Genomic DNA, 25,117 nt, shown 5'->3' with positions numbered 1-25,117 from the left:
TCAACCTGGAGTAGAAAAAAGGACAGAGTTGGAGTGAAGGACAGGTAGGAGTTAGGGAGATTGGATGAGAAAGCTATTCAAGTAGCCCTTTGTGGGGCAGGTTCATTATGTTCTTTGAAATACTGTCAAATTCCAGAATATCAGAGACAATCATATATAGTTATAGGTACAAAAACCTTAATATCTAGGGTATGGCACGTATTATGTTACCATAAAACTGTAAAATAAGAAAATGTCAAAGACACTTCTTTATTCTTTAACATATAATGTTCCTCTATGACACCATAATATATAATGCCTCTTCATATTTTTGCTATATTTACAGTATCTCTGCATTAGATTGACCGCCTTTATAGGGAGCTAGCTGTTTTATCATTTTGAATGACATTTTACATTCTCCAAGAGAATCCCAATATTAATTAAATATTTTCTGTTCAATGAAAGTTATATAGATTCCTACCTCCTAACCTACACATACATATATGGTAAATGTGAAAAATAAAAACCATAAAAATGCGAGAAGAAAACTGTAGGTATTTTTCTAATCATGGACTTTGAATGACCTCTTGAAGCAATGGGATGGAAGGCAGGAACACATAGGAAAACACTGACAGATTTGACTGCTTATATAAGAATTAAAGGGCTTCCCTGGTGGCTCACTGGTAAAGAACCTGCCTACCAGTGCAGGAGACATGGGTCCAGGAAGATCCCATATGCTGCAGAGCAACTAAGCCCACGTGCGGAAACTACTGAGACCGTGCCCTAGAGCCTATACTCCACAAGAGACGCCACGGCACCGCAACTACAGAGTAGCCGCCGACTCGACACAACTAGAGAAAAGCCTGTGCTGCAGCAAAGACCCAGCACAGCCAAATAAATAAATAAATATTAAAAACTATACTCCAATGTTTAATAACATCCAAAAGTTGAGCTTTACCTCTTCTCAGCAGGGTTTTGATGACTAATAAATGAGAATGGAGGCTAACTAGGTGGTAGGAGAGCAAACTCTCAGTCACTGTGCACCTGCCATTATTATTAGGTCATTCATGTCTGAACTGTTTACCGCAAAGGAACTTCTGGTGGTAAGCTTTCAATTTCCAGCTTATTTCTGGGATCTTCACTAACTTACGCTAATTCCTCTATTTTTTTCCTTTAGCACTTATGCTGGTTACCCTTTCAAAAATCCTGCAAAGTATTGTATTTATTTTATGTATGAGAAACACCAGGGTTCAGAAGGTCTATGTGTTTTTCTCAGGCCACATAGTTAGTGAGGGTCTACTGAGTGCCTTGTGTCAGGGACACTTAAGAGCCTGAGAAAGACGCATGGAAATATAGCACAGCCTTGAGTCACCCCAAGACTCCTGGGATGCCATATGCCACATTAGCACTGATGAGGTATTGGAACTCCATGTGTTCACCTTATCTGGTTACATTAACTCAAAACGAATTTGAAGGCACAGGAAAAGATGTCTTATGTGGCCTTGTGTGCCAGGCACTGTGCTGAGCACACTCCCTAAATTATTTCATTCAATTTTCTCGGTAGTCCTAAAAAGTAGGTATTAAGAGCTGCATTTTACAAGATAGGAAAACCAAGGCTCTGAAAGATTAAGTTATTTGCCTAAGGTGCCTTAGTTGAGAAGAAGTGATATGTCTTAAGTGTGAGAATCCAAGGCCATTGGTTCCACTCCTCTTCACCATCTTAGAGTGAGGAAGAGTATATAAATGGAAACGTGGTTGCATAATGAATCACAAGCTAAATAATTCTTTTTCATAGAGTTTGATATATAAGTTATTAGACAATTATTTAGCTAAAATATTTTAATAAAATGTAAATATCAAACATGAGTTTACATTTATTTTTTTTTGGAGTTTAATTGCTTTACAATGTTGTGTCTGTTTCTGCTGTACAACAACAGCAGAAGGTGAATCAGCCATATACATACATATATTCCCTCCCTCTTGAGCCTCCCTCCCACACCCCACCTCCAGCAACCCAGCCTCTAGGTTATCAGAGAGCACCAAGCTGAGCTCCCTGTGTTATACAGCAGCTATTTTATGACACTCATTTTTGATTGTTATGGATTTAGTGAGAAATATTTGGAAAGTTTCCTGGTGGCTCAGACAGTAAACAATCAGCCTGCAATGCGGGAGACCCAGGTTCAATCCCTGGGCTGGGAAGATCCCCTGGAAAAGGGAGTGGAAACCCACTCTAATATTCTTGCCTGGAGAATTCCATGGACAGCGGAGCATAGTGGACAACAGTTTGATTGCTATTCAAACATGTTAGTAACGAAGCACTTATACAAGAAGTTCAGGGGCTTTAGTCTTCAAAAATTGGGTTGATAAAGGATAGCCCATGGGCCCAATCCTGCCCACCCACTGGTTTCTTGAGGTCCATGAGCTAAGAATGTTTTAACATTTTTTTTTAAAGGGTGAAAAAAATAGGAATATTTTCTGACACATAAAAAGTACATAAAATTAAAATGTCACTGCCCATAAATAAAGGCTTTATTACAACACAGCCAGGCTCATTTGTTTACCTACTTTCTATGGCTACTCTTGTGTTACAACTGCATGGAGTTGAGAGGTTGTGACAGAGACTATGTGGCCTGCAAAGTCTAAGATAGTTCCTATCTGGGATTCTACAGAAAAAAAATTTGCTGACCCCTGTTCTACAGCATTTACACATTCAGGCACAATGCGAGTTTCTCAATTTTTTCTATGAAATTCTGAAACATTCTAAACTTTTTTTTTTCTGCCAGAAAGAATGCTAAAGCAGTCTTGCTCTGAAAAAATTTTGACAGCCTGGGCTGATTTGAAATGACACCATTAGATTCTGGTCCAGTGCCTACTGGGTTCTTCTTGAAAGACCCCTGCCTTCACTCATCTTTTAGATACATTAGAGTTATCGCTAGACAGTAAAGCTGCGTCTTACTACCCAACCAGTCCTTCCTTTATTTATACTGACTACATTATGGGTTTAGTTTCACAACATTATGAGTTTATCCAAGCTTTTTGAATCATTTATAGGGACTTTCATTTTCAATCTCAAACTCTTACACTCTGCTATGAAAATTTTTTTTTAATGTAAAGCTCAGAGCACTAAATGGGCTACACATGTAAAATAAAGCCCATAATTTTATTTATCCTTTAGCGTTAAGAAATCAGAATTTTTTAAAATTGCTTTTTCTTGAGAAATGAAACTTAATTTTGCAGAAATAAAAAAATGCTTGCATGTCCAGGGATCTCAAAGCACCTCTGGTGGAAATACAAAACAGGATAAAGAACGTCCATTTATTTTTAAATACTGTTTACTTCTTGAGGGAAGTAGTATTTAATATAAAAGATGTGACTAGTAACAAATAGAGTCCAAGACTATTTCTGGTTCTGTCAATGACTCACTTTGACTTTGAGCAAACCGTCTCACCACTGTTGCTCTTTATCTGCAAAAACTGGACTTCATGCCTATGGGAGTTGCATGGCTAATCAATGCCTGAAAAATGCGTAGTGGCAGATGCTACAAAAGTGCTGAGCCTTAAAAACAAAACCACCCCCACCCCCCATTTGTATTCAGTTGAGGTTGGGGCTTATTGTTATTTAACATTCGAAGGCCAACACTACGTTAAGTCCAGCGTGCTGAACAGAACAGATAATAATCACCGCCCAGTAGGAATTAAAAAAAAAATCTAAGATTTTTGGACTTTTATTTTTTCCTTTCCGTGGTTAGGTATTATTTTAGAATCTAGTAATATATCCATACAAAAACATTCAGCTCTAAGTTGAAAACTATCGATTTGAAAATCTAAATAAACCCCCTGGAAAAGAAAAAAAAAAAAAAAGCCTTCCCCCCGCCCCGCCAAGAAATCTCTCAAAACAAGAATTCTTCTGATGTTTTTTTTTTCCTCGCTGCAGTTCTCCATGTTACAGTCCTTGGAGGCAGAATAGGCATAAAATACTTTCACTAATAAAATATGACAAATCGCCGGATTATACGTGGCCGATTCCCAGTGATTGCCCTGCTACACAAAGCAGAAAAGTAAATGCCATCATCCCCCTTAGAACAAAAGAACTTAGGAATAAAAAACATGGAGAGGGGGGGAGAAAGCGGCAATAAATAAAGGTGAGCGAGGACCCCGGCCCCCGCCCCTCCCCGAAGCGAGTGTGGGACGGAGTGTGGCTAATAAAGTGGTTCAAGGGTAGTTATTTGGAAAGGGGGCGGGGTGGCGAGGGGAGGGAGCGGGCGAGCGAGCGAGCGGCGGCCGGGGATTGCATGTTGCATTCGACTTGAGGTGGCATCTTTCTCCTGTTGCCTGGACCACGCTCCCCCATTGCAGTGCTTTCCCCCTCGCTTCTCTCCGTCCCTGCCCTCCACGGCTTTCTTTCCCCCCCACCCCTTTCCAAACTGCTGTTGCACTGGAGGGAGTTGGGGCCGCTCCGAAGACCCTTTTGCAGCTCCTGCCGACGGGAGGGGGGAGTTGGGTTCGGGCCGCCGAGTTGGTGGTGGTGGTGGTGCTGGGGGTTGCGGGGGGAGTGGCGGCCGCAGCGGGCTCCGGCCTCGCCTCAGCTGCAGCTCCTAAGATGCCGAGCTGCAGCGCTGCACGGGCCCATCATTGCGGCGGCCCCGGAGTTTGGCCGCTCGGTGCTCAGCCCCATCACCACCACAGCCGCCGCCGCCGCCGCCGCTGCACTGGAGTTTGGCTGCCGCTGCCCTACTTCACTCTAGTTTAGTTTCACTCACTTTACATCCGGGTTTTTTCCCTAGGCAATGGGGGCCGCAGCACACCCCGTTCCTTAGGCAAAGTGAAATAAATTCGCCGCACCGACACGTCAAGTAGTCCGCCCGCCGAGCGCCGCCGCGGGCCCCCCACCGCCCCTCCCGCCGTCCCCCCCCACCCCCCCGGGGGAGGTGAGGGGCCCGTACTTCCCCGGGAGCCGCTGGGAGGGAGGTGCGGCGGGGGGGCGGCCCGGGCCGGCCGCCGTACAACTCCGCCCGGCGGCCCCCGCCCCCCCGCCCGTGCCCCTCTACCCCGGCGCCTCCTCTCCTTCCCCCGCCCCCCCCCCCCCCACTCCGCCCTCGTCCCCGCTTTCCTCAGCCTCAGTCCCTCTCGCCCGGCTCTCGGGAGCGGCGGGGGCGCGCACGGCGGCGGCGGCGGGCCGGCGGGGCCGCGCGGCGGGCTCCCGCGCGGGCGAGAGTGTGTCTGGGCCTGGGCGGAGGGATCCCCGGGCTGAGGCGGCGGAGGTGCTGCGGCCCGGGGCCGGGTGGTGAATGGGCTGGTGGTGCTCGCCGCCGCCGCCGCCGCTGCTGCTGAGGAGGAGGAGGAGGAGGATGAAGAGTTGGGCTTGTTTGTCTCCCACAGTTTCTCTCCTGCTGCTCTGATTTCTGCCCTCCCGTTCCGGCCCGGGGCCTGTGTGTGTGTGTGTGTGTCTCTCCTGGACGAGGAGGAGGATCCAGTTCCTCCCCCCCCACCCCCTCCTCCCCACCCCCCCTTGCCTGGGGAAGAGGAGGAAAGAAACAGCCCAGAGAGAGAGGGAGAGAGAGAGAGTGAGTGAGGGAGAGAGGGAGAGAGAGAGGAGGAGGAGGGAGAGGGGAACAACCTACCATCTTAACACACTAATATCTAAAAAGTGCGAGAGGCCCAGAGCAGCAGAGAAGCAGCAGCAGCCGCTCCAGCGCCTTCCCTCCCTCCCCATGAAGAAGAGTTCCCTCCTCCTCCTCCTCCTTGCTTCTCCTGCTCAGAGTTCCTGCCTCCAGCTGCCAGGGGGGACAGCCAGCCAGCAGCAGGAGGGTGCAGTATCCCAGCTTTTCCATTCTCTCTTCTCCTCACTCTCCTCTCCTCTCTTTTTTTTTTTTTTTCTGGAGTAGCTCTGTTTCCCCTCCCTCCCCCCTTCCCCCTCTCTCTTCTCTCTTCTCTTTCTCTCTCTCTGTCTTGTCTCTGGTGTTTGTCTCTGGGAGGAACAGGGGGCTGCTTGCTTGGAGTTTGTTGTGGGGTGGGGGGAGGAGGGAGGGGGAGGGGAGGGGTGTGTGGGAGGGAGGAGGGAAACGGGGGGTGTTCGCGCCAGGACCCCTCAGTCAACTTGAGATTTGAGCAATAACTTCCCCTTCGGGGCGCCCCCCTCCCCCTGCGTGCCCTTCCTATTCCACCGCCCCCCCCCAACCAAAAAAAAAAAAAAAGACAATGGAAAAACCTGGTCTCCCCCTTCCTCCCCTCTGCCCTCCACCCCTCCCCAGGATAAATTGGAAGTAAGTTTATGAGCAGCCTCGGGAGCCTGGGCGCTGAGTGCTGGGCCGGAGCGGGTGACAGAGGCGGCGCGCCGGGGGTGGCGGGGAGGGGGGTGTCACATTGTCCCGGCGGGGGGCCGGGGAGTGGGTGGGGGGGCGGCCGGCGGGGGCGGGGGGCGCGGAGCCTCGTCCGCCCCCTTGGGCGCTCTCCCCTCGGCCCGGGGATGGTCGCCGGGGCTCTTTCACTACCCCACCCCCCACCCCCTCGGGATGCTGTCGGGGGGAAGTTTTTATTATGGTTATTTATTTAATTTTTTTTTTTTTGGAAAACCATCTTGTTTGATGACTGAGGGATCTGGTTTTAAAAAAAAAAAAAGCTGCGGCTGCTGACGCTGCCGGGCCCGTGTGTGTGTGTGTGTGTGTGTGTGTGTGTGTGTACGTGTGTGTGTGTGTGTTGGTGCATTTGTCTTGGGTGGCCGGAGCAGCGTTGGGGAAATTCCGCTTATTCTTCTTCTTCTGCAACTTGTTATTCCGGAGAGTCTGCCTGCACCCCTCACCCCGGGGCCGGCCCTCCCGCACTCGCCCCCGCCGCCCGCGGCCGCGGGGCGCCCCCGGTACCCTGAGCGGGCCGGGGCCGGCAAGAGAGGGGCCGCGGCCGCCCCTCCCCCGCCCGCGCCCCCGCCGGGGGGAGGGGCACGCGGAGTGGGACTCTTTCCGTTTGGTCCAGCCCCGTCGTGCACGCAGTTCCCAACACTTCTCGTCATCCTCTCTTTGGTCTCTTTATTCTGCTGAGCGGTGCTGCTAGGATTTCTTTCTTTCTTTTTTTTTCTCTCCCCTGACCACGTTCGCGATGGTGGGTAGCAGCGAGGTGGTCCTGGCAGGGGAGGGGTCGATGTCGAGATTGGGCACCGGGGGGAAGAATGTCTCTTTTCAACTTTGTCTGTGGCTTGCACCCCCGGAGAAGGCCACACGCCGGTTGTGGGGTGCAGATGTGCCGAGAGTGATTTCTAAGTAGTTGAGTTGTCGAGATGAGGGCACGACTGCTAATGGTAGGCAGGTTTTGTTTTCATTGGTGAATCTGGTGTCATCATATTCCGGTCATATGTTGAAATATTCTTTGTTTAGGTCTTGAAGTAGAGGATCTTACTCCGCACGTCCACATTGTTTTGTTTTTAAATGATGTCTCTGCAAGTATGGCTTTCTAGAATTTAAAATGTGAGTTAAGGTCCGGGCGTGTGCGGGCCTCAGCACTGGCCTTGACAGTGAACTTTGTGGCTCTATTTTGGTTTTCAAAGATTTGCTCCATAGCTGGGGTGCGAGCTGAGCATTTTAGGGTCAGGAATGTAGATGCTTGAGCTGGGGACGTTGGAGAAGGAAGAACATTTATATATTAATAATTGATAGCAGAATATTAGAATCAGATTAATTGGACTGATGAAAGTTTTTTTTTTTTTTTTAAAGCAGTTATGCACTCTAGGAAGGAAGCCTTTTCATAGGCACACTTTAAAGGGGTTCTTTAGGGCGCAGAGCTTGAATATCTCCTTTTAGAGAGGGTACTCACCAACATCTGTAGCTTCCTTGAGGGCCTGCTAAAGGGACTGAAACTGGGGCTAAGACATCGAAGTGTACTTTTCAGCGTTTATGTTGGGTTTGTTTACATCTGATGTTCACTCACGTTTGGGCAGTAGAAATAAATAGGTCAGCTTTTCTTTTGCTTTCTGAAGACTAGCCCCCTCCCCCAGCCCCCTTTTTTTCCCTAAGTTTCACAATTTACTTGGTTTCACAGCATTGTAGGAAACTGTTACTACATTTTTATTGGAAATACTATTATTCATTTTGATTTTGGTAAGTCCTTTTCTGTTCTTTTTCTCTCTTTATATATGGAATCTACGTTGTGGGCTTAAAACTGGCTTATTAAGGTCCATTTAAAATGTTTAAGAATGCATTTTAAAATCTCAGGACACATCTTTTGATGGCAAAGAGGAAGTTTTTGTTTGCAGTTATGCTCATGTTTATGAAAAAATTCTGTACTTAAAACTTTTGTAGATACAACTATCCTTAAATGAAGAGTATAGTAATAGTGCAGAAAATTCTTCAAGTTTCTGGCTAACACATTAAAAATATTCCAGGTGCTTTTCTTTATGTCATACTTTTGCTTTTCTTAAGGTAATAGTATTTGCAATATGACTGATGTTGCTTGGATGGTCTTAATAGTCTTTTCGCTTGAATGCTTCAGAAGATTTTTAACATAGTTTTAAGATAATTTTGCAAGCTTTATTTAAGCTTATTGCACTTAGAACTCCCAGGTGAGTCTTTATGGAACTGGAAAAGTAAAAAGCCCCCTGCCTCTGCCAGATTTTGTTTTTAAGAGGTGTAAGTGTTGGGTGGCCCCTATTTCTTTTAGCTTTGAAGGGTCCATCCTTTTTCCCATTCAGTCATCTGGAAGAGCTGCCTCAGAAATACTCTTCTTCTGCTTACATGAAGAACTCTAAATGCTATCCAGCAGGAGGTGCTGCAGCAAGATAAAGGAAACCTCTGAATTGTAAGGGTCTTGCTACTTATTACAGCTCTACTTAGCTTCAGATAAGCAACAGGATTAACACCTTAAAGTTCCAGAAAGATCTTGAGTAAGTCCATTGAAAAATTCCATTCGCTATTAGAAGCTGAAATTTGTGATTGCTTTTTACCTGCTTACAATATTACACAAAGTAGATTGCTTATGGTGGACAGCTTAAGGATGCTGCCCTTAGGTACAGAGTACTGTTAGAAATATTTTGCTTGGAAAATAATTAGTCTCATATTGGAGTTACTCTCATATTGGTGAGTGGAGTGTTGAACACATTTTTAAAAATTATGTGCTGTGGATGGCTATAAACAAAAGTAGTTAATACGACTTGGGACTTTTGACTTTGAGGTCATCTTTATAATATTGAGTGAGATATAGAGTACTTGAACTATTATTGGAAAGGGAGATATTGTATGGAAAAATTCTTAGACTTTCTGTGTTTTTTTCCTTCCCATCTGTGGACAGTAATCCTAATAGATAAATTCTTAGGCCCTCAACTTTATAAATACATGCAGTTAATGTGTTTGAGTTGGCCTCCAAAGACCGAGATTCTTGAACTAGAAGTAAAGTTCTGTCTGTGGGTATAGGTCATTGCTGATATGGCTGTTAGTAACACAACAATAATTGCATAAAGATGGAAGTATTTTCGTAGCATTTATAGCACATGGTCCTTTGAAACTCTTGTTAGTCTTAGGTGAATTGATTTATCACTGGAAATATTATGGTACTGTGGTGGCTTGTAAAGTTTTATATCAAAGTTTTAAAAACTTAAGAATGTGTAGCAAATTTGATGAACTTGTTTGAATTTTGTTTGTTTTTTGGAAATAATGCTGTACTTTTTTCTCAATAAGATCAAATGATATAATACATGTGAAAGTTCTTTGTAAATTGTCAGCAGCCATGCAGATGTTAAGTTGTTGAGATAGGTGGCTAATTAATACATGGGCAGAAGCTCCTGGCTTTAAAATATTAACTTTATTCATATGATTTGGGAAACGAGTGCATTAAAAGTGCACCCAGAACACTTTATGAACTTTTTTTTAATACTGCTCTGGTTACCAAAAAGCTCTTTGTTAGAATATTGAAGCTTTGTTTAAAAATGTTGTCTAGGCAGTTTCCCCTAATAAAAAAAAAATAATAAATTTTTCCTTTTGTAGACCCTGTGAAATGTGTATCTCCTGTTAAAGTTTTTCTTCATTCTCCATTGATGTGATAGTACTTGATTTTAGTGATTATTTTAAAGTTCCTGTATTTTTCTATAGACTTTTAGTAACACACAGAGTAACAGATGTCATGGTTAATATTTTGATTGTTTTGACTGATCCTGCTAACTTTCTGAAAAATTCTTGCTGACTAAACCATTCAAACTTGTTCAGAGTGAAAAAGACATGTATCTGTATGCGTTAGTATTAGGTACCTGTGTGTATCATTTTTGTTTTTCTAATTGAGAAGGATGCGTGAGGAAATGACTACTCAAATCTAGAGGAGTGCACTGAAATATTTTTGGTGTCAAAATAACTTAGGAGTTTAAAACTCAGAACTTTGAGTTCTGGCTTTCTTACAGACTCTACTCATACATTTGGACTGAAATAAAGAAACATATAGATAATGGGGAGTTTCTATTTTGTGAACATATCAAAAGGTATAGTGTCCTAAATTTTAGAATTAACTAGTCTTTATGAAATAACCGCAACTAGAAATTAAACATAGAAACTTGCTTCAGTGAAGGGTGAGAAAAACATTTAACTGTGTAGATAAAAATGAAACTTCTCAGGGTAATATAATGTTTTCATCCTAGACAGTGAACACTGAAGTTTCTTTTTTTTTTTTTTTTTGAGGAAATACTGACATTAAGGTTTTAGTAATGTGTTTTTAAATTTTGGATCCTTAATATTTTATTGCTGAAGTCTTTTGTATTTAATTACTGTTGAAAGGGAGAAAAGGAAGGGGTTATAGTTTTAGGTCTCTAACCTTTGACAGAAGTCATTTATATCTATATTCAGAGCTGATTTCTTGAAACATGTTTGAATCTTCATATTAATTTGTGCTGGGAAATATTAATGATTTATGTTGACTTCTCAGAACTTTTGTATATGGGCTTTTTTTCGTAGGCCTTAAATATTCTTCAGGAGCATAGCAATGTATTTTGATCACTTTCTAACTTTACCAGGTGTGTATTTTTGCTGTTTTGAGGTGTTTTTTTAAAAAGTAATATGTTAATACTGCATGAAAATTATTGTTTATTTATTTCTTCAGTAGCATATGTTTCCTTCTTTGTATCGTGTGTGTGCATGTGGCCATACTGTTTCGTGGGCTTTCATATCATCTTATTTGTGTATTGAATTTTTTGAACAGTTACCTTTGGTAAGAATGTTGAAATAGACCTTTCGTTAGGAATAACTCTTATATTGCTTGTCTATCAATTGAGTCTTAAACTGGGAAGGTGGTGAACTCTTCCCCTTAAGAGATAATCTGTGTTTCAGTCATCCTTTGAGTTTTTCTAAAGCAACTTTCTTACACTAGACACTTGTTAGGCAGTTTGAATGCCCCTCCATTTCTCTCCCTCCAACACACTGCAGACTGCACACCTCTGCCCCCTTTTTAAAGAAAAAATAGTGAGCAGGTCTCAGCTGGAGGAAACTATTCTTTCCTATATTTTGGAATCATCTATGGAAATGTTTTTCTGCTTTTTAAAGTAGACAAAAAAAGTGAACCGATAATTTGGAGATAGGAAAGGGATGGGGCCTAACAGGTTGATGATCTAGGTTATATTTTGACTTTGTTTGTGGGCCTAGGGGAGAAAAATAACTTAAACACAGAAGCCAAAAAGATGGGTTTTGTTTTATTGTTTTGGCTGCATTGAGAATACAAACTGTCAGTACTTGAGGAGAAGGAGCAGCAGAGAGGAATTGATTTTTTTCTGCTGCAGATCCAAGTATTGTTAACCATGTGGATCTCTAAAGCAGCATACTTACAAATCAAACAGTAGTTGATTCTCTGACTCAATTAACAGTCAGAACCCTAGACTGTTTTTTAAAATTTTAAATAAGTACCAAAAACTTCAGAGTAATGACAATTATTTCCTGGTCAAAGTGGGTGATAGTAACCATGGCAACTGCTCTCTCTGGCCTTATGGACAGTATGTTGTATTGATGAAGCTTCAGATCCTCTAGTAGCCTGTCACTTTTATGGTGAAATGTAGTAGCATGTGCTGCAGGTGATTTTTAGCTGGATTGTGTTAAATTTGTGTGCCAGCTTATCTTTCCTTGTTAGGAATTTCTTGGACTGTATTCCACAACATGTTTGTGAAGGTGCTGTTGCCTGAAAATAACCCACCACCTGTGTTAGGCCTCCTAATGCAGATTGCACTTAGTTCTTTCTTCTTTAGTCCTCCTCCTTCAGTGCTGCAGAAAATGAGAGTGTGTGTAGAAATTATATACATATATTACAGCTCAAAGTTACCCACTTGGGTTTGGACATGTCGTTGATAGCTTCTAAAAAAAAAAAACGACTTCCGTGTTTCGGGAAAAGTCAGTGGATGAGAGAAATGGATCTGTAATTGGTATTTTCCTAAGTGTTCTTTTCACAAACAGATGTGTATGTGAAATGAAGGGTGAGAAGTGGAGGGGGTAAATAGTAAGGACTCGACAAAAGAGGGACTTAAGTATTGTTGTTGTTGTGTGTGATGGTTTTATGTGTCTCCTATAAGAATGTAGTTCCCAGTGGGCCTAGTGGGCAGTATGAAAGTATGGAAAATGTTTTCTTGTGAGAATTTTCTTCAAGAAAAATTATTTATAAAATGTAGCTTGAAAGACTGTTAAGAGAAAACCTGATAAATTAAAACTTTTTTGGGGTATAGGGGATAGAAAGCTTTGAAACTGATAAAATTTAAGCAATTGTTTTGAAAGTTGTATCTTTAAATATCATTTTAAATTTGTGTCGCATCTTTTTGCTTTTTACGGATTTCTTTTATACGGTTATTCTGTTTTTCTAACGTGAAAATGTTCATCTAAATGTTAATTGATACTTTTTTTCTGATATAGTAAAGAATCTGTGCTAGGGCAGAGAACAGACAAATTATATGTAGATTTGACTAGGCCCTGGTAATAAGATCTAGTCAGATTGTGCTAGATAGTTCAGAGTTTCTTAAAACTTACTGTGATAGGGTGAAATGGTTTACTTACTACAAATCCCAAGATGCAGTGCAGTTTTTTGCCTAGCTCCAGAATAGAGCATTGCATGCTGGGACCTGTAGTTGATTTTAACAGCACAGGGAACCCTTCCCTCCTGTCTACTCCATTTTATACACAGCTTCCCAAAGCCTCTAAGAACTTTCTGCTAAGTAAAGTTTGATTGCTAATGTCATGATTATTATGCTGCTAGTATTCTAAAGTGAGTCTTCAGAAACACCCTAATGTGATTTTACCTTAGATGCATTAGCTGTTTTTTAAAATCAGTTGCTAAAAGATTTACATGTAGAATAGCGTACATATGTATATATACTCAAAACTTGACTTAGCAGTTGTAACTTTTTTTGTTGTTGGTGATGATACAGATTTCTTTATAATTACAGCATCAATTGATTGATAGTGTGGGCATTAGAAGACTGTTATTGTAGGGCCTGATATATATGCAGTTCTTTCTTTGAATGGGGACAGCTAAGTTGGATGGAAGGGTTATTTTTGTGCCAGAATTTAAGTAGAATTTTTTACTCTTCTGTAATGATTGTCAACATCTTGAGTCTCAGTATTCTTTAAATGGAAGACAAAGACCTGAAAATAATTGTTATTTTAGTGTAAGTTTAATACTCAAAGCTAAAGGCTGAAAGGTAGAGAAAAACGTAAAGTTATAAAAACAAAGTGTAATTTGTTTATATTTTCATTTGTAAATTTAAAAATTCTGTCCTTTTGAGGGTTCTAATACTTTCTACTTTCTTATCTAGTGTCAGTGTTGTAGGGATTAAATGTTAAAATCTGTGAAAGTGCTTAGCACAGTGCCTGGCACATAATAAAGTCTCAATAAATGTATATGGTTAGTAATAGGTTTAGTAGTAGTGTTTATTGTTATTTTTTAAAATATCATGATTTACATTTTTTCCTCTTTTTACATTATTATTTATTTGATCAGAAACTCAGGATGTTCTAAACAGACCTTGAGATTTTTGGTCTATAGTAATGATGTGGCAGTTCCTTAGAATTTTTTGCCATACATAAAATGTCTTCACACCTCAGTTTCTCCCTAAGTGATATATGCCCCAAATCAGACAACCAGCTGGTAGCAGAGTTTTCACCGGGATTCAGCTTTGCCTATTCAGAACTCTTTGCCACTGTGCCATGGCCTTTGGTTGATTTTAGAAAGTTCAAAAGATAATGAAAATTTCTTTGTTAATGTTTGCACTGTTAGAACATCCAAACTAGTTGATAAATGAAAATAAGGTGCTGTCAAAATTTCCTCGTGTCACAGTGTATGTAACCTTGGAAAAATTCTGTCGTGTTTAGAAGCATGAAACAGTCTGTCACCACAGTTCACAGTGTTACAGGATTGATGTATTGGAGGCCAGTGAGCAGCCCCAAAAAGAAAATGTAGTTTCAGGTCTGTGGGATGGACTTAAAATGTTAGGTTCAAAGAAGTCATAAGTCTTTACGTTATTTTTCTCTTTTAGGACATGAACTTCTTTTCAGCTCTTGAAATTGTTTGAGGATAATTTTTTATCTACATGGCTTTTAGCTTTTTGAAAAGGAAAAGGGACACCTGGGAATATTGGAAAATGTAGGCATAAGGTGTGGTGTATGTGCCTTAGTCTGAGTGTATGTAGAATCAGGGAAGTGTCTTTATTACCTCCTTGACCACTGTCTATTAGAGTTCATCGAATGCTATTGCTGAGGGCTGCTGTGTTTATTTAAGAAAGCTCTGCCTTTAGTAGTAATTATTCAAGTACTTATTTATACAACAACCCATTCCACTGTAATAATACTAATCTTTTTTTTTCCTCATAAAGGTGTACTGAAACTGGTTAATATTTGTAGTTTAGACATTAGATAGATTTTTTAGATATGTCATAAATTTGTGGAATCTGGTCTGATATGCTTCTACATTATTAATGGTTTTATTCTATATTAACTCATCTTTTTAAGACCTAATATTAAAATGAAATTAATTCAGTGGTTACAAAGATGTTAAATTCTAAGGGCTAAGTGTAAGGGAGAAATTGTCTCTGGTGTTACTTGGCCAGTGCAGGAAGTTTGGATGAATTCTTATCTACATTTTATAGTTACACACTAAAGTTGGAAATAAGGAGAGGATGTAAGAGGAGTGAAACTGGGCAGCCATGTGTAATTATCTATAGAGTCCTCTGACACACCTGAATTATTGAGCACAGTTTTCTATCTTTTTTTAAATTAAGTGTCCCAGACCACTTGTAAATGAAACAGTTGTGATAGTGTCAGAAGACCTGGGTTTAAGACCAGTCCTATCACTGGCTGTACACTCTTGGGAAATTCATCCTAGCTGAGCTTTAATTTTCCCAGTACTGTAGTAAAATCGGGATAATGGTGAAAGCCTGCTTCACTGTATTCCTAAAAGGATGAAATAATACTCATGAATGTACTTTATAGACTAAAGAAGTACATAAAAATTTGAGTTTTTAATCACTAATAGATGGCTGGATTTTAAGATATTTGTCTGTATTATGTTAACAGTGTTAATATTTATAGAATCTAAATATATGAGCTAGAATCGTAATTGGTGGTATGGATCACCCTCCCCAGCCCCGTGGCCAACAGACAAGTCTTAGCGTGTTTGCAGTGTAGTTCTTGACAGTATGCACCGCTGTGTTTGTGTGTATATATATATAAGATATTGTAAGTATACTGTGTTACGTTATTGAAAAGTTTCAATTATGGCCTTTTATGTTGAAAAATGTTGTGTTAATATTCAAACTTAAATACATATATTTGTTCTTGGAGAAAGGGCATATATATAAGACTTTAAATATTTGGCAAGTGGTGAACAGTTTTTGTATTTTAGGGTTATCTGTTATTATATGTTTAGTGTGTTTATTAGTATGTTTAGTACTAGTCTTTTTACATACAGTATCTCAGTTAATTTTAGTCTTCACAGCAATGTTCTGAGGATTTACTGTTGTTAACCTACCCCCATTTTACAGATGAGGAAATGAAGGCTTCCCTGGGATCACATACATAGCCATGATACAATATTAATTCAAGCCCAAGTTTGATTCCAGAGCCCCTCCTTTTAAGTGTCTGTAATGCTGTACTAAGCTCTGTAATTCCTGTAGAAGCTTAGCAAGTGCATTACTAAAGGAGTTTTCAATCTACCAAAATGGCCACAGCTTTGACATATCCTTTTAAGAATGTTTCATCTGATTTTGTTGGGTTAGGTTGAATAGTAAGCAGTGGAATGGAATGGAAATGAAGGCATTTGGGATAGTGTATTTCCTGTCCTAGGTGGCGCAGTGGTAAAGAATCCACCTGCCAATGCAGGAGACATAAAAGATGTGGGTTCGATCCCTGGATCAGGAATATCCCCTGAAATAGGAAATGGCAACACACTCCCATATTCTTGCCTAGAAAATTCTGTGGACAGAAGAGGCTGGTGAGCTATAGTCCATGGTGTTGCAAAGAATCAGACATGACTGAGCACACACTACCCATGTCCTGTCCATCACTGTGTGCCCTTTGCAAAGCACAGTGCTTGCTGTGGAGTAGGCTCTAGTACCTGTTTCTTAAAGGTTGCAATTTGGGCACTGTAGCAGGGTAGGTTATCCATTTTCTTAGTGGGTGCAGATGGTTTACATTAGCTATTTCAATCAGTCCTTAGGTAACTGTCAGTATTTTAGAGGGTAGGATGGTAAGTGTCCTTTCTTTTAATAGTTTGTTTTACTATTTTAAAAACATCAAAAGGCAGAGAACTGGAGTTATAAAAGTAATACTTGCAATACAGATATGTGTAAAGTAGAAAACCAAAGTTAGCCCATTCTCATCTACTTTAAAATTTTCCTGTGTATTTAACTATGTATAATGTTGTTTAGTTGCTAAGTTGTGTCTTACTTTTTTACAACCCCATTGTGGACTGTAGCCTGCTGGGCTCCTCTGTCCATGGGATTTCCCAGGCAAGAATACTGGAGCAGGTTGCCATTTCCTTCTTCAGGGAATCTTCCTGACTCAGGCGGATTCTTTACCACTGAGCCACCAAAGAAGCCCCATGTGTAATGTATATACATTTTAAAAATAAGTAAAATTATACCATCATACTTAAAGTTTATTTTTTTCGGGTGGCTATTTTAAAAAATTTGGCTTGTTTTTGGAAAATAAGGCTCAGGTGGGAAATGGTAGTGAGGTTGGAAGGAGAGAGGTAGGTAAGATTTGTATATTAAGACTGTAAACCTCTAATGCCCTAGACTGAGTATTACCTGTGGGACAGAAAGCATTTACGTTCTTTTTGTTTGAGTTGAGTTGCATGCGTGCTCAGTTGTGTCCGACTCTTTGCGAACCCAAGAACTGGAGCCCGCCAGGCTCCTCTGTCCATGGGATTTCCCAGGCAAGAATATTGGAGTGGGTTTGCATTTCCTACTCCAGGGGATTTTCCTGAACAGAGGGATTGAACCCTTGTCTCTTTGCATCTCCTGCGTTGCCAGGCTGATTCTTGACCACTGTGCCACCATTAGAAATGGTTGTAGTTATTTTTTAAAAATTTAAAATGTCATCTTAAGTAAAATGAAAACATTGTTTTCTGTCCTGCACAAGTAAATTAGGAAATATCACTTCAGAATTAAATTCTGTTAGTTTATTCTGGTAGTTATTTATAAGGAGATCAGTTGTGGTTTCAGATAACTTTTTAAAAAAAATTGTAGTCTCTCTTTCTGATTGTTAGGAGGGGTTCATTCAACATTTATACAGTAGAGTTTTAAAACCAAGAAAATACTTGTGCTGTTTTAATAAATAGAAACGCAAACCAGTACAGATTAATGGGCGTACAGATATCCTGCCTAGGAATTAGTGTTGGTTGACCTCACCTTCATCCCTAACCCTACTTACTCAATCACCTTTGAATGCTATACTGGTAACCCAGCATTTTTTAAAGCAGTAAAAAAAAAAAAAAGGAAGGTAAATAATTGGAAGTGCCAATAATTTAATGAGTACCAATAATTCATTTTTTCTGGTGTTATTTATATTTTAAAAAGCATTCTAAAGACCTTATAATCTGCAGTAAATATCTTTTGATTCTAGCTTTGAGAGTTTTGACTTGTTGATAAGGTTATATTAATAATTCACCTTTGTAATTTTTAAGTTGAAAATTTTTATGGATAATAAGTTTTTCATTATAAAAGTTTAAAACGTGTCTTTCTAATTCTAGAATGTGCTCTTATCTAAAGTGCTTTGTAGGTCTTTAGATCCCTATTTAGTGAAGTGCTAGAGCATGGCCTTAAAATTCTAAGAATTGGGTCTGATAGGGTGTAGCAGTTAACTAGTTTTAACAAGCCAAGTTAAGGTTATCTCTCATTGGTAGCTTCTTAGGTGCTTTTCATTTTGTGTGGCTTAGACTATGCTCTGGAGAGTATTTTATTATTTCTCATAATAATTTGATAAATGCACAAAGGACTCAGTATATGCCATGGATGGTAAAACTGAGGCAGAGACAAGAATTTGAGTAAGTTGATATTAATAGCAGAGCCTAATTTTCCTGCCTTTCTTATTCTAGTTTTGGTCTTCTTAACCTGTATACCCAAACTTAAATATTATGGCCCCCATAAATGTGTATTTATATATAATTTCCTGAACCTAGTATTTTATGCATGTTATAAAACATACAGGAAATTAGAAATTTTAAAAAGGATGAGATTTAAAAACATAAGTTGTAATTTCTTCCCATGGCCCTCTTCTTTCCCCAGGGTGGGTGCACCCACTTGGAGACTAGCGGCCTAGATAGGCCATTCTTCTGCAGAAGAGGTAGCCATGGGGACACCTGGAGGACCATTGGTACAAAGTGTGGGGCTCTTAAGTTGGAGTGATCTTTTACAGCTTTTTAATTTTAAAGCAACAGCCTTTCTTTCTGTGAAGGCTGAATGATCGAGAGTAAAGGCCTTGAGAGAGGTTAGCTTAAAAGACAGAAATATAGGCCTTATTTGTTTTCTTCAGAGTTGACCAAAGGGAGAAGGCTGGCCTACCCTGACAGCTCCTACTCCCACTATGGAGATGGCAGTGCCTTTTCCTGTTGTTGTTAGGCAGTTTATAGAACGCAGGATAGCTTGGTAAGCGTCTTCTCTGTGCCTGATATGACGTAACATTGTGGAGTATGCAGCATGCATGTTAAGTACAAGTGGTTGTATTTGGCTTGTTGCTGCAGCAGTTTTGAGGCTGTCTTAAAAAGCAATTATCACTCGATAGGGTTGGATATGTGCAAATTATTGAAATCATCATTTCACGAAGACCAAACTTTGTAACTTGAATTATTCTATTTAGTATTTGTTTTCTACTCCCCCCTCCTCCCCCCACATAACTCAGAGCAGAATTCTTTTTCTGAAAGGAACAGATGCCGTTAGCTTATCAGGACCTGATACCAAAAAGCCCACAAAAATCTTTCTGCTGCTTATTCTCTTTATTTAATGTATATGCAAAGCATATTGTAATTATTGCTGTTAGAGGGTTTTAAGCTGATGGTTCCTCCCCACCCTTTTTGTCCTCAAGGGAGATAGATCAGGAATGCCAAATTGACAACTTGGTATAAGGAAATAATGACCACTGAAATAAAACAGGAGTTCAAATAAAAGCAAACCAGATACAAATGTAGAATGAAAATATCTTTTAGTAAAATGTTAGCATGCTGTACTTGGAACAGATGCCACATTAATTCAAAAGAGAGCCCAGAAAATGTGGCAACTTTACGATGTCAATGGAGGGAGCTGCAATAGTTCCTGTTCTTATTGTGTCAAGTTCTCAGTACCTCCAGGTCCAGTCCTGTTTTTCTATTTATTTTCTGTGTATATTCCATGTTAATATTGCAAATATTAAATCCATGCTTAATATTTTTGTTTATATTGTTAACTACATTGTCATATTAATAGATATTAGGGTAAAAGCCCAGTAACTTGTAATCCAACAGTAATGATCTTGTTTTAAATATGCATATCAAGATTTGTAGAATATGAGGCAGAAATGGACTTTTCTAGACACCCTTCAGGGCACGTGTATGCTAACAACGTAGTCTAAGAATTGAGGCTTTCAAAGAGGCCTACTGCCTTTTGAATGTAGAATTTGGACAAGTTACAAAACTGAGAATTTTGCATTTTTTTCTCATTTAAATCTGTAGTTATCATTGGACATTTGCTATGATTTTTAAGTAGCTTAGATTCATTCATTCCTTTTGCTGTGTTTTTTATGGTGTTTGGAAAGAAGAAGATGGGGTGATGGAAGGGTACTGTGTGCACTTGGGTACTTGCAGAGCGACATTCATTTTATAGAAGATCTCACTGGGACGTGTCTGAATTGCCTGTATCTTGCAGTGCGTGGTTAGCGTGGGTCTGAGTGTGCAGGGAGATGGGCTGGGGGCTTTTAACCTGATTTACAGTGTGCTACTTCCTGAGCACTGCAGTGATCTAGTCACCAGGGGCATATCTCCTGTGCCTGTAAAGTCTGGTGAGCATGCTTAGAAAAGCACTACTAGTTTTCTCTGATTAGTTGAAGCATGAAGCCTTACAATTTACTAATTTTGTGAAAAGGTTAAAAGTTTTGTTTTCGGGCAGTTCAAATGAAGGGAGGTTTTTAGCATGGCAGTAGAGCACAGTGGTTAAGAGTATGGGCGCTGGAGCCAGTCTGCATAGGCTCAGATCCTGGCTGTGCTCTGCGCAGTCTGGATTTGTATTAGCTCTGTGACAGATCACTTCATCTGCTGTGCCCCTGCCTCAGTTTCTTCATCTGTAAAGTTTGAATAAATAAGAGTACTCTTTTTCTGAGGTTGTTAGAAGGAATAAATAAGTGCCTGACATGTAGTAAGCACTAAATAAATGGTAGCTGTTTTCAGCTATTATTAACCTTAATTCTAGACTTATTCTCTTCTCAGGGTTTGAGACAAATGTTGCATAATTGGCGAAGAGCCTAAGCTTGCAAGTCTGACCTGTGGGTTGGAATCTCAGTGTGTGTGTGTTAGTTGCTCAGTTATAGCTGACTCTGTGTGACCCCATGGACTTGTAGCCCACCAGGCTCCTCTCCCACCAGGAATTCCTGTCCATGGAATTCTGCAGGCAAGAATACTGGAGTGGGTAGCCGCCATTCCCTCAGGGGATCTTCCCAACCTAGGATCAAACCCAGGTTTCCTGTATTGTAGGTGGATTCTTACCATCTGAACCACCAGAGAAGCCCCTGGACTCTCAGTACAGCCACTTCATGTTGAGTGTGTGACCTTGGATTGATTATTTAAGCTCTTTTTAACAAATATGTCTCCTGTACATTCATTCATTCCTTTTGCTGTGTTTTTTATGGTGTTGAGGAAGAAGAAGAAAGGGTGATGGAAGGGTACTATACACACTTGGGTACCAGTGCTGTATACCAAGCATTCTGGTGTTCACTTGGACTTTTCACTTTCTTTACTGATGACATAGGGACAATAACATTGACCTCTTTGGATTGACATGAAGATAACATGGGGATGTCTTAAGATACTTTATAAGCTTGATTATTGTTGTGACGGTTATTGTTGTTTAGTTGCTAAGTCATGTCCGACTCTTTGTGACCCAGTGGATTCTATAGCCTGCCAGCTCCTCTGTCCGTGGGATTCTCCAGGCAAGAATACTGGAGTGGATTGCCATTTCCTTCTCTAGGGGATCTTCCCAACCTAGGGATTGAATCCAGGTCTCCTATATTGGCAGACGGATTCTTTACCACTGAGCCACCAGAGAAGCCTGCTGTTGTTGTCACAGTCCCACTAAAAGTTTATGGGAAAAGGGTAAATATGGAACAACTTAGAAAAGAGAGTTTTTTCCTGAAATGTCATGAGAAAAGATATGGATGGGAAAAGTGACCTAATGAGTTCTTGTTTGTGGAAACTGCTAAGAGAAGTATAAAATAGATGGGAGTATGTCAGTTATTACAGAGACTTTGAAAAGTATTTCAGGGCACTTTATATTTTTTAAAACTCTAGTGATAAAAGAATTTTTTTGCACCAAGATACTGATATTTACAGTAGGTCACTTAGCATCAAGGCAGTAGCAGATTAGGCATTGTATTACAACACACAGGTTCAGAATTCTAATCAGCTGGTCAGTCCATTGGATCTACAGCCCAGGACAACTTGAGAACACATGCTTGGTATCATAACTCATGGAAACAAATGTAGAACCTCAAAGATATAAAAGTGGCATAGGAATGCTTTCTAGTAATGATGGACACAGTTTATTTCCCTTTTTATTTTGAGCATTTTTCCTTTGTGAAATTTCCTCTCATTTGGTGCCTGATTTTTTCTTTCAGTAATTGTTATTTTCTTTCTATATTTAATCATCATATGTTACCTATATTGAGCCTAGAAACTGGGCCTGAGAACAAGTTGATTGTGAGAAAAGCCATACTTTGTCTCTGCCTTACAGTGATCTCAGAATTAAGTTTTTGGAAAAGAATTTGAGTTTTAAATGCTTTTTGAGTTTTTAAGTGTACTTTTGAGTTTTAAATATATTCATTAGTATGTTGGTACATATATCTATAGGTATGTATGTATCTGGTAAGTGAAACCAGTCATTGAGGGGAATGATCATTAAGTATGAAGTAGGATTAATTTTATTCATTTACTGCCAGTTTAGATCTGAAACCTTTTTCGTCTTTGGTCTGTGTAGTTTTTTTCCCCTGGGATCAACAAGTGTGTTTGTGATAGCTTACCAAATCCTGAATACAGTATATGTTGCCAGTAGTGAGCATTTGAGTTAAAAAATAGAATAATAGCTTCCATTAACTTTTTTTCTCATTTACCCAACTGCACCACTGATAAAGGCCTAGTAGGTGGATAGAAGTCTTTATTCAATTTTATTTTGTCTGTGTTCCTAAAACATTGTTTCTGCTTTCTGAGCAGAAACTCCAACAAGGTTGTTTTGATAAAATGTACTTTAGCTCGACAAATATTTTTTAAAATTAAGCAATTTTATAGCAGGTTGTGTAGTTTTTTTTTTTTTTTCAATTAAAAAATTATCTTACTTTACAATAGCCAGAGTGGTCAGGAAGTCAAGTTTGCACTTTTAGAATTAGCATAGCAGGCGTATAGTGTGTGTCCTGTGTTCTCTTCATTTCAGTCTGTGTTCAGGATCTGTAAAACTTGCTTCTCTTGGGTGAATGGAATTGTAATAAGTTTAGAAGTATATTTTATTTTAACAAACAGGGGAGTTAGAAGTGGATGCTAAATGGCCTCTTTGGGGTTGATTTAAAGAATTACACAATTTTGAAAATCATGTCCCTGCCTCATTTGTAAAAGGTGGGCTACTTTTGACTGCTGTCACACTTGTGCAGGAGCCTGTCTGGTTCGTGGTAAGTCAGCTACTTTGCAGAGAGATGCTGCCATCAACCCCTCCATTTCTTTTGCTCTCCCCTCTTCTTTATTATCTTTGAACTTTCATCTGTGCTTACGCCATTCCCTGTCTGCTGTTCATCACTCCTTCCAAAGCCACCACCATCTTATTCTGTTTCTCTTAAAAACAGAACATTATTTCAATGATTACTTTTTAAACAGAGAGACTTGTTATTATAGACCTCAAAGCTTGACAGTTTGTGAACCTCTGCATTTTGGCCCCTCAGCCAGGAGTTGGATAATAGCTTAAAATCACTTCTAAAGTAACCGAAGATTTGTGAAACATTTCATATCTGAACAAGGGAGAGAATAGAAAAAGACCTTTTTACCTCAAAAGTTGCTTTATTTTCTGATAGGAGGGGAACTGGGATCGTAGAGGGGAGGGGGGTAGCCTTGTTACTTAACCAAGATAAAAGAAATAGGAAGCATTAATTTGTTAGATTGCCCTCTGTAGTCCTGTGGACCTAATTGGAGAAGAAAATGGAGAAGTTGGTGTTGCTTATTCTGAAAGTATTTTGATTTATTAGTAGAGAGAGGGCTAGTAGAATTTCTTTAGTCTGTAAAATACAAAATATGGCTAAAGATACCTTGTTATTAGGCATTGATTGTTTCCATTTCATTGTTGGTAATTACACAATAGCAGACCCTTACCTTTTCAGATTTCTCCTGTGATTTTTAAACTGTTAACTGAATTGTTTTGGTAAGAAAAGTAAAACTTGGAAATTTTAGTTGTGGTTACATGTAATGGGTATGTTGGATTTAAATTCAGTAGCTTCTAAAGTCTGTACCAGGCATTTCATCCATTTTTCAGTTACACATAGAGAAAAACATATTTGAGACAAGAGCCTTAACTTTATAGGATTTCTAAAAACTTCTTTTTATGGAAATTTAAAAACATACACAGAAGTAGAGTGAATATTAGCAAACCCTACATACCTGTTAACCCAACTTTAACAATTATTAACATTTGCCAAACTTTACATATAAGAAAAATAATCTTACATTTTTAGAACATGTATTACAATAGATATGTTGGTATACTCAAATGAAAAGTATGTGTGCTGGAATGTTAACTCTGTACATACATTGTAAATTTAATACTGGTAATCATCTTTTAAGGTAATGTTGTTTTCATTTGTTTTTTAACTTACTGAAGATGTCTGAACCACCATCAACTTAACAGAGAACCATATCTACTGGAAGGATTTTAGTTTTCTTCTCTGTCTTTTGAAACTTAAGATGATTAGTTTTGAATTTATTGTTCTTAAGAGTTGCATTTAATTTTATGAGCACTTCCTGTCTGCAGCTTTTGTGTGGACCACCACAAATGGCCATTTCTAGTGTATGCTGGGCAATATTTGTCAGCTTATGGTGGAAAATCGCCAAGTCTTGTTCTGCACTTTCTCTTGCATATTCTGTTTGTACTTCACCCAAATGTATGTGTGGATTGACTAGGGAATATACGCTGTAACTGTGAAATAGTTTATTGAGGAGGGAAGTTTGACTCCCTGCTAACCCTGGACCCGGTAACAGTTTTTAAGAACTTAGAACTTAAGTTACTGTTCATTTCTCTGTGGAGGAGTAGCAAGTTGTGCGTGTGTCTGCAGTTGTGGGTCCTGTTCGTTACCAGTTACTACAAGGTGATGGTAGGCTTATTTCTAAATTCCCTTGCTTTTATTAGTTTAAATTAGACCCGTAGGGGTAATTATTCCACCCCAGTGCATGAGGAAGCAGTCATTGGTGGCTGTGCATCTAAACCCATGTACCGT

General features: G+C 39.9%; 1 protein-coding gene across 31 annotated transcripts in view; it reads left to right on the top strand.

The window, feature by feature from the left end:
- Positions 1-5,222: 5,222 nt before the first annotated feature.
- PHF21A (PHD finger protein 21A) overlaps positions 5,223-25,117 on the top strand; it is a 192,766-nt gene continuing 172,871 nt past the window's right edge. For 16 of the 31 annotated variants that reach the window (XM_061381288.1, XM_061381278.1, XM_061381299.1 and 13 more), the window contains exon 1: positions 5,700-5,786. The gene's annotated coding sequence lies outside the window, so the exon portion shown is untranslated. The other 15 variants (XM_061381280.1, XM_061381268.1, XM_061381275.1 and 12 more) reach the window with 9 other exon arrangements.

The sequence above is a fragment of the Bos javanicus genome, chromosome 15 (genome assembly GCF_032452875.1).
Source record: "Bos javanicus breed banteng chromosome 15, ARS-OSU_banteng_1.0, whole genome shotgun sequence".
NCBI lineage: Eukaryota > Metazoa > Chordata > Mammalia > Artiodactyla > Bovidae > Bos > Bos javanicus.
This window is presented reverse-complemented; position numbering and strand designations above follow the sequence as displayed.